At 49.9% G+C, this 6,057-nt stretch overlaps 1 protein-coding gene across 4 annotated transcripts in view; it reads left to right on the top strand.

Annotated features, from left to right (window-relative positions):
- The window catches only part of DLEC1 (DLEC1 cilia and flagella associated protein), a 103,566-nt gene that overhangs the window by 5,458 nt on the left and 92,051 nt on the right, over window positions 1-6,057 (top strand). The gene's annotated exons all lie outside the window — the stretch shown is intronic.

Genomic DNA, 6,057 nt, shown 5'->3' with positions numbered 1-6,057 from the left:
CATAGGTACCCAGAGACCCCCAGGGGAAGTCCCAGGATCCTGCTGCCTACCAACTTTTGGGAAAGGCCCTTGGGAGAGCCCCCAGAAGACCTCCCAGGATGCGGGTTGCTGAGCCCACCAGTGAATCCTGCAGGCCTCCTGGGCTGATAAAGCCAACATGAGAGTCTGACAGAACCAGTTGGACCCCAACCCCTCCCCCTCCCAGCACACACAGGCCTAGGTGGCCTTGAATACCTCAGGAAGGGATGTAACCAGCTAGAGGGCAAGTCTTCCCATCCTGACAGTCGAGCCTGGGTCAGGACTTTGGAGAGGCTCCCTCCCTCTGTATGTCCCCTATGCAGAGGGGGGCTGCCCTCTATCTGGCACTCTCCCCAGTTGGCCTGCCCTCCAGCAGGAGCAGCCCTTGGCCCTGGCAGGCCTGTCCAAACCCTCCTTGCTTTCCCTTCTGCTCAAGGATGAACAAGTCCACACAAGGCCTCCCTTTGGAGCCCCAGCCTGGGGACAGGGAGGATGAGGGGTCCTTTCTGTGTCTTCACTCTCTCTCCCAGGCCGGGATGCCTGCCTCCAGGCCTGCCCTCTGGGGGCCTCCTCTGGCCTTGGGGGTAGTCCTGGGACCTCTGACATCCCCGGGGGCCTGCAGGCCCCTCTACTCAGCAAGTTAAGCCTCCTCAAGTCCTGCTCCTCTTCCCAGGCAGAGACACAATGAAACTCTGACACCAGCAATTGACTCGGCTTCATCTTAAGCATCATTCCTGTTTGTTCACATCACCTCCCAGCTCTGAGCCCCAAGCCCGAAACCACGGCATTATCTGATGCCCCTGGTGGGGGCTACAGCCTGGCTCTTCCTTTGCACACACCAAACCTGTCACACGCAGGCCCTCTTCTGGCCTCTAGCCCAGGCAGAGGAGCTGAGGCCTCCTCCTGAGCCTGGGGTTGCTGGGCGGGACGGGCACAGCTGACTCAGAGTTGGCACATGCAGCCAGGTTCTGCCAGAAAAGAGGGCTGGGTCACGCCCTGCTCAGAGAAACCAGGCTGCTGCTCTGACCTGTGGGTCAGCAGCTCCCCAGGACTCTCCTCTCCTCCCGCCTGCCCCTCCCTCCCTCTCACAGGCTGGGAGGTCGTCTGCTTAATTACTTCTGCTGTGTGTAAGCCTGTGTGGTGTGTGTGACTGCGCCTGTGTGTTGAGGGGCTGGGAGGGCCTAGCAAAGGCTTTGCACTGAACCGCAGTTGCTGGATTCTGCTCCCTCTGCCCTTAAACAGCCAGGGCCCTCTGTGGGCCCATCCCTGGCCAGATGCCTAGATTACCCTCCTAAAACCCAGCTCTCAGTAAGTTACCTCTGCAGGATTCCCTGAGATCCTGGTGACTCAGTGGGCTTTCAGCAGGCACAGAGGGGCCACGCGTGCCCAGAGACGAGTTATCTTATGGGGGGGGGGGGTTCAGGCGTCTCCCCACCCCCGGCTGACCATCCTGTCTCCGATGTGTGTGTGAGGGGGGGTGTGGGGAGGGGGTTCCTGGGATGACTGGAGACAGGTGAGACATAGTGTCAGGGCTGGTGCCCACCTTCAGTCACTTCCCTTCACCCCTCCACCCCTACCCTCTCTAGAGGCCTGGGGAGGGCGGAGGATCAACCCAAGAATGCCAACTTTCCAGCTGTGCTTCAGAGCCAGCCCTGCCCAATCCCTCCCCCAGAAAAGCAAACCTAGATGAGCTCGGGTCAGTGAGGTGTAGCTGCAGCAGAGGGAGCCGAGCGAGGGAGAGGGGAATGAGAGAGGCCAGAGAAGAAATGGGGCCCAAGTCCTGCTGGGCCTTCTAAGGGCTTCCACGTTGACTCTGGGGGAAATGGGGAGCCCTTGAAAGGCTTCAAGTCAAGGAGGGACATGATCTGACTCATGGGTTGTTTTTTTATTTTTAATTTATTTTTATTTAAAAAAATTTTTTATTGGAGTATAGTTGATTTACAGTGTTGTGTTAGTTTCAGGCGTACAACACAGTGAATCAGTTATCCATATACATGTATCCACTCTTTTTTAGATTCTTTTCCCATATAGGTCATTACAGAGTATTGAGTAGAGTTCCCTGTGCTATACAGTAGGTCCTTATTAGTTATCTATTTTATATATAGTAGTGTATATATGTTAATCCCAATCTCCCAATTTATCCCTCTCCCCGCCTTTCCCCCCTGGTAAGCATAAGTTTGTTTTGTTTTGTTTTGTTTTTTTTATATAAGTTTGTTTTTTACATCTGTGATTCTATTTCTGTTTTGTAAATAAGTCCATTTGTACCATTTTTTTAGATTCCTTTTTTGGTTATTTTTTTATTTTTATTTTTTTTGGCCGTGCCGCATGGCTTGTGGGATCTTAGTTCCCCCGACCAGGAATGGATCGGGCCCCCTGCAGTGGAAGCGCAGAATTCCTAATCACTGGACCACCAGGGAATTCCCTGCTCTTGTTTTAAAAGAATCACTGTGGTTGCTGGAAGTGGGGGGTATCATGGAGGGACAGGGCTGAAGCAGGGAGTCCAAGGAAGGGGCTTTTGTAATAATTCAGGTGAGAGTGGACGGTGGGTCAGACCCTGGTGGTGGGAGTGGAGGTCATGAGAAGTGGGAAGATTCTGGATACATTTTGACGGGAGAGCCAGCAGGATTGACCAGTGGGGGCTGTGAAAGAAAGAGAAGAGCCAGAGGTGACTCTAGGTTTTTGGCCTGGACCACTGGAAGCAGGGGTTCCCAGCAGCTGAAATGGGGAAGGCTAAGGAAGAGCGGGAGCTCTGTTGTGGACACATTATGTTTGAGGTGCCTTCAGACAGCCAAGGTGAGATGTCAAGTATTGATACAGGATGGATGTACAAGTCTGGAGTTTTAGAGGGAGATGTGGGCTTGGGCTAAAATTTGGGATATATTTCAAAGCATGTTGAAAATGTCCATAAGCCCTCACACAGTGCTAGTGGGAGTCTACTCTGGGATAATCTTTCTGGGAGGTAATTTGGCAATATCTCAAATATTTAAATGTACATATGCTTTGGCCAAGCAATTTTAATTCTATATCATCTGTGTATTTTGTACAGAAACATTATACAAGTTGAAGTTCACTAGCAGGGACCTGGTTAAATAACTTATGGTATTTCCATTACACTGGGTTCTCCTGCATCTGTTAAACAAAAACAAAAACAAAACAAAAAACAAAATCAGTCCTCTTTGAGTTGCTGTGAAAAAAAAGCAAGTTGTAGGATAATATATATAATGCATACTATAATACCACTGGCGCTTTTTAAAAATTAAAAACTTTGTAGATATTTGTATTTGTACAGGCAGAAACAATAGCTAGAAGGATATAGAAATAATCCAAGGAAAGAGATTGAGAGGAAGATACTTTTTATTTTTTATGTATTATTTGAATTTTTTACCATAATGATGTATAACTTTTGAAATTTAAAAGTAAAAAAAAAATTTCTATTGAAGTATAGTTGATTTACAATGTTATGTTAATTTCTGCTGTACAGCAAATTGATTCAGTTATGTGCGTATATACATTCTTTTGTGTATTCTTTTCCATTATGGTTTATCACAGGATATTGAATATAGTTCTCTGTGCTATATAGTAGGACGTTGTTGTTTACCCATTCTTTTTTTTAATATTTATTTATTATTATTTTTTTATTTGGTTGCACCGGGTCTTAGTTGCAGCAGCGGGCTCCTTATTTGCGGCTCTCAGGCTCCTTTGTTGTGGCATGCGAACTCTCAGTTGCAGCATGCATGTGGGATCCAGTTCCCTGACCAGGGATCGAACCCGGGCCCCCTGCATTGGGAGCGCAGAGTCTTAACCACTGCGCCACCAGGGAAGTCCCTGTTTATCCATTCTATACATAATAGTTTGCATCTGCTAACCCCCTAACTCCCAATCCATCCCTCTCCTACCCCTGCCCTTGGCAACCACAGGTCTGTTCTCTATGCCTGTGAGTCTGTTTCTGTTTCGTAGATAAGTTCATTTGTGTCATATTTTAGATTCCACATACAAGTGATATCATATGGTATTTGTCTTTCTCTTTCTGACTTTAAAAGTAAAAAAATTTAAAAGGCCAAAAATGTGTGTGGGAACCCAGAGATAAACAAAACACAAATTCTGGTCGGCAGAGCAGGTTATAAAATGAAGAAGGCAGCTCAGGAAATTCCCTTTATGCTGACAAAGTCCTCATAGGTGAGGGGACTGGGGCCCTTTGTTACTGGTGCCCGGTTGGAACCATTCATTTATTCAGTTAGTCACAGAGCAAACAGAAAGTGGTTGCTGGGCACAGCGGAATCAGGGATGAAGCCAGCTTATCAGGCAGAGAGATACCAGGAGAAGAGGGAGACGATGGTGGAGGTGGGGAAGCACAGAGGAAAGCGGGGAGCGGGGTGGGGAGTGTGTCATTAAGAGGGAACAGGCAGCAGCAGATACCGCTGAAAAGTCAAGGAACATGAGCACAGAGGGGGAACTGGAGCTTTGCTGAAGACCTTGGCCTGGACAGAGCCGGGGGAGCTGAAGCCAGAAGGTGGGAGGGTCACAGAAAAAGGGGAGGCCTCTCCCAGGCTGGGCCAGACTCTCTGTGTCCTTCTCTGAGGCTGTTTGGAGGCAGGATGGAGAGGCCAAAGGTGATGGTGAGAACCCATTGTCCTGTCGTTCCCTAGGGTAGGGAAGGGGGCCAGGGAGCCTGCACAAGACCACCTGGTTTGGGCAGGCCCCGTCCTAACTCTAGAGCAATGGGGGCCCCCAGACTGTTCTACTAACTCCTTCCTGCCCCTTGGTGGTGGTGGGGTGGGTGGGCTCACATGCACGTGAGCAATTGGACAAACTAGCCCACTTGCCCAAGCTCCCTCCCCCTCCGCCCCCACCCACGCTACCCATTAGTGCACACGCTGGTCAGCAATGCGAGGAAGCCCTTAAAGAAGTGGCCTGCACAGGTCCTGTCAATGGGCTCACAGTGTCTGGGCAGGCACGGGGCATGTCACATCGACCTTGTGGCCTCCTCACTCTGGAGAGGGTGTGGCTTGAGGAGAGTCAGAGTGGGATCCTCTCAAGTACACAATCCAGAACAGGGGCCCTGGCTTCCCAGCCCTGAGGATGGAAGAGATACCGGGAAGTAGAGATGAGGGAACCAGGCCCAACCACGAGAAGCGGAAGTGGCCCAGGTCTGCAGGCAAGCATCCTGGGCCTCATCTCAGGAAGTGGGTTTGAGGCTGTAGGGCACACAGACTCACCCCGGCAGTAAAAAGAGGATGGTTGTACCACCTGTGAGCAGAAGCCACGCTCTGGCAAGGATGGCAGTCACTGTGATGTCAAGCTGCTGCCTTGGACAAGTGCAGGCCTCTCCCCATCTCAGTGGATGATCTCATCACACACAGGATATGTGGCAGTCATTCTTGGCCCCTTTTCTCTCTCACTCCCATTACCCATCAGCGAGTCTTGTCAATTCTACCTTTTAGCTCCATCTCCAATCAGTTCCTCTCACTTGAATCCCAGCGCCCTTCACCTCTTTCCTAACCCCTGCGGGAGTTTCCCAATTGAGCTCCCTGATGCCTCTTGCCTCCCCCCAGTCTGCTGTCTCACAGCAACAAGAGTGATCTCAGTAGAACATACAGCTGACCACCACACACCCAGCTTCAGACCCTTGATGGCCCTCCTACTGTCCTCAGAATGAAGTTTAAATTCCTTAATGTTGCCTACAAACCCATTTATGATCTGGCCCTTGCCTAGAAGTTTCCTCAACTCCCTGAGTTCCACCCCTGAACTTCTTTCATTTCCTCCCATTTCCCAGCTTTAGCACAATGGGGTCCCTCTGCATGGAGTGCCCTTTTTCTTTCTCCCCTGGCTTACTCCTACTCATTCTTTTTTTTTTTTCACTTAAAAAATGGAAGTATAATTTATATACAGTGAAATTCACCCTTTATGGTGTACAGTTCTGTGAGTTTCGACAAATCCATACAGTTTTGTGACCACCACCACAATCAAGATGTAGAACAGTTCCATCACCCCAAGAAATTCCCTCATGCTCCTTTGGAGCCAACACTAGCTCGCATCACC

The sequence above is a fragment of the Eschrichtius robustus genome, chromosome 12 (assembly GCF_028021215.1).
Source record: "Eschrichtius robustus isolate mEscRob2 chromosome 12, mEscRob2.pri, whole genome shotgun sequence".
NCBI classification, from domain to species: domain Eukaryota; kingdom Metazoa; phylum Chordata; class Mammalia; order Artiodactyla; family Eschrichtiidae; genus Eschrichtius; species Eschrichtius robustus.
This window is presented reverse-complemented; position numbering and strand designations above follow the sequence as displayed.